This window comes from Mustela lutreola, chromosome 6 (assembly GCF_030435805.1).
Source record: "Mustela lutreola isolate mMusLut2 chromosome 6, mMusLut2.pri, whole genome shotgun sequence".
Classification (NCBI taxonomy): domain Eukaryota; kingdom Metazoa; phylum Chordata; class Mammalia; order Carnivora; family Mustelidae; genus Mustela; species Mustela lutreola.
In genome coordinates this window covers 157,757,882-157,770,647 of record NC_081295.1, presented here as the reverse complement: position 1 = coordinate 157,770,647, position 12,766 = coordinate 157,757,882, and the positions used below count along the sequence as shown (strand labels likewise).

At 46.7% G+C, this 12,766-nt stretch overlaps 1 non-coding gene across 1 annotated transcript; it reads left to right on the top strand.

The window, feature by feature from the left end:
* The first annotated feature begins 8,016 nt into the window (after positions 1 to 8,016).
* On the top strand, positions 8,017 to 8,089 carry TRNAR-UCG (transfer RNA arginine (anticodon UCG)). Its single transcript has one exon. It is a non-coding gene; the product is annotated as a tRNA-Arg (tRNA).
* Positions 8,090 to 12,766: the final 4,677 nt, after the last annotated feature.

Genomic DNA, 12,766 nt, shown 5'->3' with positions numbered 1-12,766 from the left:
AAAGAATTATTCCCAGGAAAGCTACCATAAAGAAGCAAGTATTGGATTTAATCCCGTTGAAAATTTACAATTGTATATTGAAACAAGCTATTAGTATATATAAAAATAAAATTGGTAACTGGGAAAGCGTTTAGAATACCTTTGGTCTGTTATATTTGTATGTTTGATGCTGATCTTTCCAATAAATAAAAGCATTGAACGGCATAAAAGGAAAGAGATGGGTCCGGGATTCTAGGGCCTCAGGTGACATCTACTTCTCACAGGTCTCTTGTCTAGCTAGCTTCTGCTGGGCTCAGCGGGGACTGGCCAGGCTTTTGTTACGTTCTCTATGTGTTTCCATATATCTTCTCATTCCTGACCAGCAGCCACCTGGCATGCTCCTCTTTTGGCCCGTGCAGGTGGGTGGGTGGCCCGTGCAGGGGGCAGGTGCAGGGGGGCTGGAGAACTTCAGCTCAGCTCACAGCCCCACGCTCGCCCACATACTGCTGGTCCGATCAAGCCCTGTTGCTAAACCCAGTGTCAGTGGATTAGGAAAGTCTATCTCAGCTTTAGGGAAGACAGCAAAGGCAAAAAACATAAACAAAAAGCCCAGAATATTCAACTAAAAGTCTTTAAAATCATAAACGCATTTTTTTTATAGTGCAAGATAAAGTGGTCTCAAGATTATTTCAACAGCCCAGATAGCTGCCTGAGTGCCAGTCAGTTATGCAACTGACTCTTGGTTTCAGCTCAGGTGGTGATCTTGAGGTCATGATCAAGCCCCGCATTGGGCTCTGATCCTTGGCGAGTCTGCTTGAGATTCCCTCTCTGCCCCTTCCCTGCCATTGTCTTTCTCTCTCTAAAATAAATGAATCTTTTTTTAAAGAGTAGTCCAGAAACGTTGTTAGGGACCCAGGTTTTTCGTGTTCTAACCGTTGCTCTGTTGGTCTTTGTTCTGAGGTATGACATCAGAGGTCACAGCTGGCTTTCCCAGTGTCATTCACAGAATAGCAGCTAAGTAGGAAAGAAACTTTTCTCAAAACTCTCTTTCATCAGTAAGGAAAAGTCTTTCCCAAAAGCCTCCAGTGATCTCCCCTTCAGCTAAAAAGCCACAACTTGTCACAAAATTACCTTACACAGATCTTCACTGAAGGGGAGTTGAACACATCCTGGCTGTTGGTTTAAGCGCCCCCCCAAAAAAACTTCAGAGTTTCTCTTTTATATAAAGATAACTATTATTCAGTAAAAGAGAATAAAGCTTAAAAGCCTCAAAACAGAACATTTTCAACACAGATAAGGAGGAGATGAGCAAATAAAGAAAATTAAAACAAAAACAAAAACCCAGGGTTTTACAAATGAGAGACAATACTGTATGGCGGTTGTGGTAGATGATCATTATTTTTTTAAAAGATTTTATTTATTTATTTATTTATTTATTTGGCAGACAGAGATCACAAGCAGGCAGAGAGGCAGGCAGAGAGAGAGGAGGAAGCAGACCCCCTGCTGAGCAGAGAGCCGGATGCTCGGTCCCAGGACCCTGAGATCATGACCTGAGCCGAAGGTAGAGGCTTTAACCCACTGAGCCACCCAGGTGCCCATGGTAGATGATTATTATTCACAAGTATTTGCTGCCACTTCCTGGTGCCAGATTATTACTCCCAGGGATAAGATTTTTATTTCCTGGGGTCAGATTTGCCTTGTTCACTTCACCCTGGATAGTGAAATGTAAGCAGAATTGACATGTTGCAGTCCTTGATTTGCCGTCTCTTTTTTTTTTTTTTTTTTAAATATTTTACTTATTTATTTGACAGACAGAGATCACAAGCAGGCAGAGAGGCAGGCAGAGGGAGAGGAGGAAGCAGGCTCCCCGCTGAGCAGAGAGCCTGATGCGGGGCTCCATCCCAGGATCCTGGGATCATAACCCGAGCCGAAGGCAGAGGCTTTAAGCCACTGAGCCACCCAAGCGTCCCCCATCTCTTTTTCTGTCCTCTGTCAAGGGACCATTCATGTTCCGGGTGGCGAGGGCCCCACCTCCCTGGGCCGGATCACGGTGGACAAATAGCTTGAGCTGGAAATGCATCTTGGCTTTTTTAAGTCACTGTGATTCCTGGGCGGTTAGTTGTCAGAGCACTCTGAAAACACTTCATGAAGAACAAATGACTTGCATATAGACAAAAATGCATCAGAAAAAAAATGTGAAAAAGTACTCTTTCTACGATTAAGAGTTTTTTGGTGGGGGAAGAGTTTTAGGTTCGCAGGAAATGGAGGGGGAAGATACAGAGATTTCCCATGAAGTTCCTGCCCCCAGCCATGCATAGGCTCCCCAGCGGTGAACATCCTGAACGTGGGTGAGACATTTGTTTGAATTAACCTGCCTCCACACATTATTACCCAAAGTTCATAGTTTACATGAGTGACATAGTTTACATAGAATGAATTGCATTCACTCTTTCTGTCCATTCTATGGGTTTGGACAACTGTAACAAGTACTCATCATTACGGTATCATACAGAGTACTTTCACTGCCCTAAAAATTCCTGGTGCTCTGTGGGAGAACAGGACCTCAGGAACCCACACAAAGGGCAACAGCTCTACGCCTGTGGGAAAGCCTGTTACTCCCTGTCATTCGGTGCGGAATCCCGTGATGATGGTGGGTAAGAGAGCGAGGCCTGCTGAGGTCAGTCCTCCCACCCCTGAGCCCCCTGGTTAACGCCTCACTGGGATCTTGCTAACAGCCACACGGGTCCCGGCTGCCCCTCACGCTTCGGCTTTCTTGAGTTCCTTGTCGCTCCTTATGTCCACATACATTACCTCCCACAATAACAAAACTGAGAATCCACCCAGACTGGGGGCTCGGGGTCCCGCCTGCTCCTCTTGCTGGGCCTGGGCGCGGTGCTCCTGCCTGTCTTTGCTCCAGGTTACTGGGCTCCGTGTAATCATTTCATCTCCGGACAAGCGCGCTCTGGGGCACTGACCCATCTGTTCACCCGCCACTCTACCGAGAAAGCCTGGCAGCCGTTGAACTCTTTACTGTCCCCATAGTTTCGCCTTTTCCAGACTGACATATAGTTGAAACTAGAGTGTGCAGACTTTAAGACAGGCTTCTTTCGCTTGCTAATATGCATTTAAGGTTCCTCAATATCTTTTCCTGGCTTGATAGCTCATTTCCTTTTATCTCTGGATAACATTGTCTGGATGTAGCACAGATTTTTTACCCCATCACCTACTGAAGGACATCTTGATTGCTTCCAAGTTTGGCAAATTGTGAGTAAAGCTGCCATCAATACCCGTGTGTACCTTTTGGATGGACATAACTTTTCAACTCCTTTGGGTAAATAACAATGAAGGTGATTGCTAGATCACATGGTAAGAGTATGTTTAGTTTTGTCTTCGAAAGTGGCTGCACCATTTTGCACTCCCACCGAGAATGGAGGAGAGTTCCTGTTGCTCCACATCCTTGCCAGTGTTCTGGATTTCGGCCATGCTAATTGGTATGCAGTAGTATCTCATTGTTGCTTTCATCTGCATTTACCCGGTGACATATGATGTGAAGCATCTTTTCATAGGCTTGTTTGCCATCTGTATATCTCTTTAGTGACATGTCTTTTAAGATCTTTAACATCTTTTTAATTGAGGGTTTGGGGTTTTTTTGGTTTTTCAATTTTAAGAGTTCTTTATATATTTTGGATATTGGTTCTTTATCAGAAACATATTTTGAGGGGCACCTGGGTAGCTCAGTTGGTTAAACATCTGACTTCAGCTCAGGTCATGATCTCAGTGTCACGGGATCGAGTCCCCCACTGGGCTCTTGCTAAGCAGGAAACCTGCTTCTCTCTCTCCCTCTGTGGCTGGCTGCCCTTGTTCGTGTGCTTGCTTTCTCTCCCTCCCTCTGACAAATAAATAAGTAAAATCATTTTTAAAATGCTCATCTACTTAACTACATTACTTAAGAACACTCTACCACCAAGCCAATTACTTCAAATTGAATTCCCTTCTGTCTTTTTGAAAGATCAACTTTTTAAAAAGATTATTTATTTATTTATTTGACAGAGAAAGATCACAAGTAGGCAGAGAGGCAGACAGAGAGAGAGGAGGAAGCAGGCTCCCTGCTGAGCAGAGAGCCCAATGCAGGACTCGATCCCAGAACCCTGAGATCATGACCTGAGCCGAAGGCAGCGGCTTAACCCATTGAGCCACCCAGGCACCCTGAAAGATCAATTTTTATCTGAGAAAGTAATTGCTTTAATTGCACAAAATGCCCAGGAGTCTTGGCAGCAGTAGGATGGAAACCAATGTCCTTAGAGAGACTGGAGTGTAATTCAGAGATGTGGCTCTTTTGGCTTTCTACCATGTTGGAGAAATGTATGCAAGTAGTTTTACCTTTTAAAAGATGCAAGGATGTGTTGTTTTTTTTTTTAAAGACTTTATTTATTTATTTGCCAGAGACAGAGGGAGAGAGAGCGCGAGCACAGGCAGACAAAGAGGCAGGCAGAGGCAGAGGGAGAAGCAGGCTCCCTGCTGAGCAAGGAGCCCGATGTGGGACTCGATCCCAGGACCCTGGGATCATGACCTGAGCCGAAGGCAGCTGCTTAACCAACTGAGCCACCCAGGCATCCCAAGGATGTATTTTGTATGAATGCAGAGTTGACAGCCCATACTTTTTTCCCCCCTTCTCTAAGATAGACACTGGCCAGAGGCTTCAGTTCTTCCAAACTGGGACAATTAATTGGAATATGCATTTGGACTGTCTACACAATTCCTACCTATGAAAGATCACTTTCCCATCCTTCTAAATCAGCTACCACAGAAAGAGATCTCTCAACTGATTATGGGCCTGGCTTCTGCTTCAGATTGTTGCTGTGAGCTTTGTCACCCGTGTTGCCTGTGTTCAGACACCACAGTGGAAAGAAGTGGACTTACAAAGGAATAATCATCCTATTACAAGAAAATCAGTCCTTGAGCAAGTGAGTAGGAATCCACTGGCTTCTGTGGCACTGGCATTGAAATAAGGTCTTGTGTTTAACAGCGGAGTTTGTTGGGAAGTTGTTTCTCATCTACCTTTTATCTAGTTTGTCATATTTTTTAAAAAAGATTTTATTTATTTGACAGAGAGAGAGAGAGAGAGAGAGAGCTGGAAAGGGAACACAAAGGGGAACTGGGAGAGGGAGAAGCAGGCTTCCTGAACAGCAGGGAGCCAGATGTGGGGCTCCATCCCATGACCAGAGGATCATGACCTGAGCTAAAGACAGATGCTTAACGACTGAGCTACCAAGATGCCCCTCTAGTTTGTTATATTTCATCCTTGGGTGTTTTCAGCTTGTCCATTTCCTTTCTGTGTAATTACAGACGTATGGAAATCACATACGCCGCTTGCAACTGTGTTTGTGGAGAGTTAAACATTCTTGCCATGACTCAAAATTCCAGTCCTAAGTACACATCTGTCCTGTAATCATTTGGCTGAAAGTAAGTGCCCCACCCCCATTTGGTTTAAATCACAGAACTGATAATGCTACATGCGCACCAGGAGGATATGAAAACATTTCTTACATAATGAGGCTTTTTTGGGGAGAGCAGACAAGGCTCCCAAAGAGGTACAAAAATGGTTCGAGAGAGCAAGGATGGGTGAGTAGCTTTGGCTATTACTGTGGCTGGAGGGTGGGGCTGGGTGAAGGTTCCTGAGTCTGAACCAGGATTGTGCAGTTTGACCTTCCCACTCGTGCCAAGACAGGGAGCTTGTGCTCTTTCTCAGGAGCTGGCTGAGCCGTGTGAAGAGGGTTGTCTTGAAAGCTATCAGCAAACATCAGTAGTAGTCAACTTCTTAATCACTATACCCCAAAAATTTGTGCGCAAGTCCACACACACAAAAGAGATTTACAAGAGTGGTGGGTTTTGTATGTTTGTTTGTTTGTTTGTTTTTAGAGATGGAGAGAGCGCGCGCAGGGGAGGGGAAGGAGGAGAGGGGGAGAGAGAATCTTGAGCAGGTGACACAGGGTTTGATCTCACAAACCTGAATCATGACCTGAGCCAAAATCAAAAATCAGGTGCTTAACTGACTTAGCTACCCAGTCACCCTGCACAGGCGTTCTTAATAGCCGAATTCTTGATTTCCCCAAACTGGAAACAGCCCAAATGTCCATCATGAGCAGAATGGATAGGTACGTTGAGACATATTCATACAATCCAACAAAAAAGAGCATTGTTAAATGCAGCATGGGTGACTCCCACCTGGTGCTACTCGAGAGAAGCTGGGCATAGAAGTACATTTTGTCTAACTCAGTAAGACAAAATCAGTAAGTGCTGTCAGAAATCAAGAGAGTGGTTACCTTATGAAGAAAGTGATTGCAGGGTGTGGGAGGACACCTGCTGTGAGACTAGCCAGTGATATTCTATTTCCTGACATAGCTCAAGTGACAAACTTAGTTCTGGGTCTCATTTGATGGAAACAGTGGCAATAAAGTGGAACAAAAGGTATGGGTGAAAGTTCACAGATACGTTCTCTTTGCAAATAGTCATGTGTATATATGTATGTTTCAGTACTTTCCTGGATGTTTGTTACATTTCAATTATAAAAAAGAAAAAGCCATCGGTTAAGAAAGAGAACATTTCCCTGTTACATGTCTCTCTCACTCTGAGATAACCAGTATAACAATACTTACGGTGATCATTCTCTTTCTTTTAAATATTATGCTGTATCCATAAAAAAATAGATTACTTAGTATACTTAATTTGTAGTTTCTATAAATGAAACCATGCTATCTTTGTTTTGAGAGATTTTCTTGTTATTGACATATCATGTTACTATCTTATTTTGTGTGGTTTCTAGATTTTTCTTTATTGCATGTAATTGCTTTTGTAAATTGTTACAGCTGTCAGGAAAATGTGTTAAAACTCTTCTACTAATTATAATAGTTTTTTTTTTTACTTAGTTGATCTTTGTACACAAGCATACAGTCTGGTTTTTTATTTGTTTGTTTGTTTGTTTTTTAAAGACAGCTCTGTTTCTTCCTTTCTAGTCATTATACCTTTTTTTTTTTTTAATTTTTCCTTTTGTCTGGTAGGGAATAGAAATGGCATTCCTGGTCTACTCCAGGTGTCCCCCGTCTCAAACAGAATGTTTTGAATTTTTTACCTTTAAGCGCTGTTTTCTGCATATTGTTTTTGTATTTTAAAAATCCGGTTAAAGAAATTTCCTTGTCTGTGATCTTCCTTTCTCACCTTGTCTTTGTCTGGCTTTGACCTTAGGACAAAGTCAGGCTTATAAAATGAGATGGTAAGACTTCCCTCTGTCACTATATTTGGAGGCGTTTTTGTCCACTTGAAATTTTTCTCCTTGGAATATTTTGCAGATCTTCCAGATTACAATATCGGGGCTTGGCATCCTCTCTGTGGGAAAAAAGTTGACTATTTATTCAATTTATTGAATGATTTGGTGCTATTGATATGTGCGGCTGCCCAAGAGGATTGCCCTTTCTGGACCTTCTGCGCCTTCTTACAAAGGTCCCTGGAAGGCACTGGCGGCTCCATTCTGTGCAGGAGGGCCAAGGCCTCGGAGGTGCCCTGGATCCCGCCCAACCTGACACTGTCCCAGCAGCATTGCGCCAAACTTACTGTGATTTTCCTTTACTCCTAGGGTTCTGTTCTGACTTTGTCCTCCTCCAGGGGTCTCTGTTCTGACTTTGTCCTCTTAAAGGTGACCTGGGAGTCTGGCCCAGGATGGCTGGCCCTTTCCTCCTGTCTTTGCACGTGGACGAGGCGGGCAGAGCCGGCGCCGCACCAGTTCGCACTTCCGTTCACAAAGGACACGTGCAGTCGGTTAAAGGGGGGTGGAGGAAGCCAGAGTCCCGCTGTGCTTCCGCCTGTCACCGCGTGAAGTGTTGGCTTTGGCGAGCGGCAGCCACGTTCTCTGAAGTGGGATTTACGGAGAAGTAACGTGACTTTGTTGGGCTGCAAAAGGGCAGTCCGCGGGCAATCCGCAAATAATCCGGAGAGCCCGGATGCTCAACACTTGACGCATTTTTTGCAACAAAAGAGTCGTTGGACCACGTGGCCTAATGGATAAGGCGTCTGACTTCGGATCAGAAGATTGAGGGTTCGAATCCCTTCGTGGTTGCAGCTCCCTTTTTCACGCTGCTCTCCCCCAGGCCTGTGTGCCTCGACCCTCAGGACCCGCTGGGACCCGCGCAGGAGGCGCTCGCACCCGCCCTTTGCAGGAAACGCGCGGCGGGGCAGGTGCACGCACAGCGGCCGGCAGCGGGAAGGCTCTGCCCTCTCGGCCCCTGCAGCACGGGTCCCTCTCGGTCACTTGGGCCAGCGATGACCTCCTCCCGCTCCCGGCGCCCCGCGGTCACGCGCGAGGACTTCACAGCCGCCACATCGAAAACCTGCTGTTTTGAGCCTGTGTGGACGCCGCCGCTCCCGAGGGGAGTCCGCTCCCGCACGCCGGTAGCCAGAGCAGAGGCGTGACCCCCGCTGACTCGGGCTCACGACCCCTTCCCCAAGGCGGCGGGACCACCTGCCGCCCCGCACCTCGGCCCCGCCGCCGCCCCTGCCCGCGGGCCTGAGACCCCGCCCCGAGCCTGCCGCCCCCAGGGGAAGCGAGAGAAGAGCCCGCGGCCGAGCACGCGGAGATGGACACGGAGTGGACAGAGCAAGACGGCGCGGCAAGTGAGATTCACGGTCTTAAACTGGGACATATTTTCAGTTCGTTCTCGAGGTCTTCCCGCGGCGAAAATCCGTTGCTTACCGGAGGCTTCTCTAAAACTTTCAAAGCAATGGTCTGGTCGGAGGTAACTCAGAGCGGGGACCGCCTCGGGGCCCCCGCCCGGGCCACGGAACCCCGCGCTCGGTGGCTGTCCCCGCCGGAACCAAGCAGAAGGCTGCGCCCCTGGAGCAGCGCGGCGCAGGGATGCGGGGGTGAAAGGGGGGGTGGGGAAGGGGGAGGGGGGGAGGGCGGGAGCCCCGTCTGGCGCGCGCCGGACCAAACCAGTCTGCACCAACGGGCTCCCGCTCCGCTTGCAGGGACGGTGGCCCCGGGCGGGGGTGGAGCGCGGTGGGGGACGTGCGGCCCCGGAAGCTGCACGACCCGACCCTGCGGTGCGCGGGTGCTGCCGCCGCGCCGCCCCTGCTGCCACCCGAGCCCCGCCCCACCTAAGCTCTGGAGAAGACGCCCCCAGACCTGCCCCGGGGAGCCCCCGGGGTTCTCTCCCGTCCGCGCCGCGGTTGTGCGGGGGCAGGAGCCCCGGGGAAGGCTTTTCTGAATCGCCCCGCAGGCCTCGCGCGCGTTTCCAGGGCGGCCAGCCCGGGCCCAGGGAGGTCACACTTCCACGGCGTGGGAAAGTTAAGAGGGAGAAAGACAAGACACCCAATCAGGTTTTGCAGAGTGCATCGTGAGTTGTTTGTTTGATTGTTTGTTTGTTTTACCAGTTAATGTACCTTTTAAATGAATTTGTTGAGGCAGTTTTCTTAGAATAAATGACATATATCTAAACATATATATGAGTTTGACACAGGTATAAACTCATCAGGCCGTCACTACAATAGAAATAATGAACGCAGACCACCCCCCTCCGGCAACCACTGCCTCTTGTCATTATGTTTGTCCTTTTATGAAATCCTACAATACAGGCTCTCTTTATACGTTCACCCACATTATTATTTTGAGATTCACCCATGATGCTTGAATCAGCAATTCGTTTATTTTTACTGCTAGATAGTATTCTGTTGTATGGGTATTCCACAGCTTGTTTACCCATTTGCTCATCGATGAATATTTGTTTTACCTCCAGCTATAAATAAAGTTGCCGTGAACGTTTGTGTATAGTCCTGTGGGGATATATTCTTTCATTTCTCTTAGGTAAATATGTACCACTGGAATGGCTGGGCCATATGGTGGGTTTATATTCAACTTTTTAAGAAGAAACTACCAAACTGAGGCTAGTATTACCTGCATACCTAACCGTATAGGGACATTATGAGAGAGAAGATCACAGGTCAGTCTCACTCTGGAACATGGACATGAATTATCTTGAAAGTTAAGAAAATGAACGCAGTCACATGTAAAATGAATTGTAAGTCATTTGGGTCTTGAGTTTATAGCAGGATTGCAAGGCTGGTTTACCATTAGAAAATAAATCATTCCACTTTGCACATTAAGAAGGAAATAAACCACATGATCACCTCAGTAGAGACAGAAAAAGGTCTTGCTAAAACTCAGCATTCCGTCACCATCAAAACTCCAAGCAACCTAACAGTAGAAGGTAATTTCTTTAACCTGGCATCTTTGAAAAACTGTCACCAACATCAATCTTTAATGTGAAATATTGAATGTATGCAGAATAATGAAAACATTCTGTTTGAGATTGGTGACAAATCAGGGACAGTAACTCTGTTTTATGGACTTCTGTGTGCGGCATTCCTTGCCTTTCTCAGTCGTGAGCAAAAAAGGGAGCACAAGGCCCCATGACTAGAGAGGAAGAAAGAAGCCTGTCCTTATTCTCAGAGGATATTACCTACAAAGATAAGTTATTAGATTATATAGATGTATTACAATGTAATAGCTTGTAAGAGCTAATAGATGGTAACATATAATAACGGCCTGGGAGAATGAAAATACGAGCTGTGGAGGATGTGTTACCCGCAGCAGGAAAATGAGAGGCCTGGGGGGTGCACCTCTGCTAAGCTTCCTCCAAGGAGCCCCTTTCTTTTTTACTCCACAGAAGCCCAAGAATCTGATAGAAAAACTTTATTTACGACACAGTTTTCATTTCTTATTTTAATCGGCCATCAATGGTCTTCACTGAGGAGCTCTGAGAGCATGTCATACAGTCCAAACCAAAAGGGGCTCTACTTGGCTGAAATTCTCCTGCTCTGCCTGCCTGTCTGACCCTGCCCCCTCCATCCCCCTGCCTCCTCCAGGTCCTTTCTGGAACTGAACTCCAGGTAGAGTTGGTTTCTGGCCTGAGCCAGGGCTGGTGGATTATGAGACTTTGAAAGCCTTTTTCTAAGATAGAAATCATTTCTTTCTCTAGACCTCTAAGTACTTCTTGGGGCTTCTAAATGAGAATAGTAGCACAAGGACACTGAATTTTGCCTCAAAACCCCAAAGCCCTTTAGGGCAGTCATGCACAACTCTTCTGCTGCCGTCACTGTAGACATTACAGCATTCAGTCCCACACTACTGGGTACCCGCCTCATGAGATTAAAGGTTAACATATTGTTTTGGAATATGCCCTTGGTTTGTTTTAATCGGATGTGGTAAAACACACAGGATTTGACTGTCATGAAAGAAGTTTTTGTACTCACAGATCCCCAGAAACAAAAGCCCTGGCATATGAGGAAGTACCAGGGTCAGGCAGGGGGTGGGGGGAGGGGCTGGGCAAGAGCCTTCCGCGTGGTTTTTGTGGGAGGAATGAGTGAGGCAGGGCAAACAGGCTTAGGACTGGGAGGTTTAAAGAGTTCACGGCTGTCCGCAGTGATCTGGTACCTGGCCCTGGGATGACTAGGGCAGGAGAATAGTGGCCTAGAGCACAGGAACTTGATGAGGAAACCCTCTGGAGCAGGAACTCTGGACTGGCTGGTTTGCATGGAAAAGGCACAGTCACAGGGGTTGTTTACTGCCTCTGGGAACTGATTAGCCCTCGGAGACAGGGACAGTCTTTCTCTAGGGTTGACAAGGCCCCAAGATGTCAAAGCATCAGGAAATACAGAAAATAAAAAATGTGATTAAAATACACCCAAAAAGCACTGCGTACGAGGCATGACATTTGGCCTGCACATAATAAATTGTATTTGTCATTTACATCACATATTTGTAGCTCATGGAGGGGGAGTGATATACCATATCATGTGGTTAATAGAGCTGGAAGGAATCCGATTCCGATATTCCTACCAGTTAGGGCTCAGTCTGTTACACCATTCCACCCCTCACATGGTGTCACTAATTCCTAACCATCTGTGACTGTCAACCTTTGCTCACCTGCAGGAACGGGCTCTTGTGTGGTAAGGAGACTTTTTCTTTATGGTCCCATCTCACAGATCAGATCCAAGTAGCCTTAGACTCAGACTCTGTTTTCCCAGATGTCTGAGCTTCAGGAGGTTCTGATAAACTCTGGAGTAGCTTTGGAACACCCCTCCAGCATGAGAAGAACAAACGATCTAGACCCAAAAGAAAACATGGCAGGCTTATTTCAGAACTCCCTCCTGAAAGCCTGACACATCCATCCTGCAACCAGGGTAAAAGTGAAAACTAGAGGCCAGAAGAGCTTTGCTACCCCTGGGGTCCTTACCTTCCCTGGGCTACCACTGGAAAGCTACCACTGGAAGACGTCAAGACTGATAGTGACATGTGAGATCGCATAGTTCTCTGGCTCACATCCTGGTCAAGACAGAGCCAATGGGGACCAAAGGTGTTTTGGGAGTCTAGGGCTGGAAGATGAGAAGCGGAAAAGGCAAAGAAGCCGGGGAATAAGAGGAAAAGGAAGGTGGTGGGGAGGGGGAAGAAGGTAAGAAAGAAGCAAGCAGGAAGAGAAGAGAATACTGACATTCACAAGCTGCCTTCCACGGACAGCCATCTTCGAACCCATCACATCTGGTTCTCACGAACAAGCAGGTGGCTGTTAGTGCGCCCGTGATGTCAATACGGAAGTCAACACAGAGAGAAAATAAACAATACGCTCTTTGTTTTCCTAATAATCCCAAGAGCTCCAAAACACAATTTATTTTCACTATTCAATGATAAAAACTTACGGAAGACAGGAAGAGAGTAATGAGGGAGAGAAGAACGTACCGG